Source organism: Cyprinodon variegatus, unplaced genomic scaffold (assembly GCF_000732505.1).
Source record: "Cyprinodon variegatus isolate N-32 unplaced genomic scaffold, C_variegatus-1.0 Scaffold897, whole genome shotgun sequence".
NCBI lineage: Eukaryota > Metazoa > Chordata > Actinopteri > Cyprinodontiformes > Cyprinodontidae > Cyprinodon > Cyprinodon variegatus.
Window position 1 is genome coordinate 150,416 of NW_015151350.1, and position 1,357 is coordinate 151,772.

The 1,357-nt window shown below is 36.2% G+C and overlaps 1 protein-coding gene across 1 annotated transcript in view; it reads left to right on the forward strand.

Annotated features, from left to right (window-relative positions):
* Window positions 1–786: 786 nt before the first annotated feature.
* Window positions 787–1,357, forward strand: part of LOC107099688 (death-associated protein kinase 2-like) — a 43,086-nt gene continuing 42,515 nt past the window's right edge. The window contains exon 1 of the mRNA XM_015397914.1: window positions 787–912. The gene's annotated coding sequence lies outside the window, so the exon portion shown is untranslated. The remainder of the gene's footprint in view (window positions 913–1,357) is intronic.

Here is a 1,357-nt window from a genome sequence, read left to right on the forward strand (position 1 = left end):
ATTTCCTAAATCCGCCCCTGGTGGTAAGAAATCTAGAAACGTCGGAAGACCTGCAGGAAATAAAAGTAGCAGCTTTGATTTAAACATGTTTTTTTATTTCCTGGTCAAGACTTTCTGTGCAACTCAGAAATGTAAATTATGTGTCAGTTTTTTAGGATTTTAACTTCTTTTAAACACTGATAAAGTTTGTAGTTTATTGCTGATGTGTTATTTATGAAGTTTATCTTTCCTGGATGTCATAAATGTGTTTGTCTCTTAGCTGGTGTCAGATGATTACATTTCTATTCTATTCTATTTTAGTTTCTTCTATTCTATTCTGTTTGGTTCTATTCTAATCTATTATATTATATTATATTCTATTATATTCTTCTCTATTCAATTGTATTTGATTCCATTCTAATCTATTCTATTCTATACTGTTCTATTCTATTTTTTCTATTTTAGTTTATTTTATTCTATTTTAATGTTTTCTATTGTATTATATTTTGTTCTATTCTATTCTATTGTATTCTATTCTATTCTAGAACTAAGTGGACATGCAGTCATGCACCATTTTGCAAAGTGTTTCTTCTCTTCTTTTAGTTATTTATTTATGTTTTTAACTTTAATTCGATCCTTTTTCAGAAACGCTGGATTTTTTATGTTGGATTTTAAACATTTAGAGACACAGACTGAGATCCAGGATGATATTTCTGGACCTGCAGCCCTTTGCCACCAACTGGTGGAGCTAATGCAGCAGTTGGTTGTTTATGAAGAGCCTTCAAAGCCGCAAAGAAGACAGCAGTTTTCCGCATTCCTTCGTCACTCTGCTCGCAGCTCCGCCGCTCCGGGGGCCAGCACCGACGCGCTGCTGGGTGGGGGCCTCACACCTTCCCGGGGATCATTGGAGCAGGAGCAGCGCGGAGCTCAGCGGTGAGTTACATCATTAGATCAAATGTCTTTATTTAACAAACTAATAGTTCTTCAGGTCTCACTCACGGCCATTTTTTAACTGGTCCAAAAAATGATCTATTTTCTCACATTTTGCTTTTTAATCTTTCACGGCGGGTGGGGGGGGGAGTGGAACTGTGGGGTTTTAAGGAGCCCCAGGAAATTAAGATTTAAAGGAGACACAATCATTAAAAAAGCAAAAACAAACATTTAAAATCATTTTAATAAAGATCTGCCATATAGATACATTTATTAATGGGGCCTCTGTGTGTTTGGCCCTAAGGGGTCCACACTGCACCAGAAACTTGTTTCTTTACCAGCTCCAGTATTTTATTTATTTGGGAGGATTCTGAGCTCAGGGGGCCTTAAAGAACTGTTATCATCACAGCTACTAAACATCTCATTCTCTATGACTGAATTAAATATA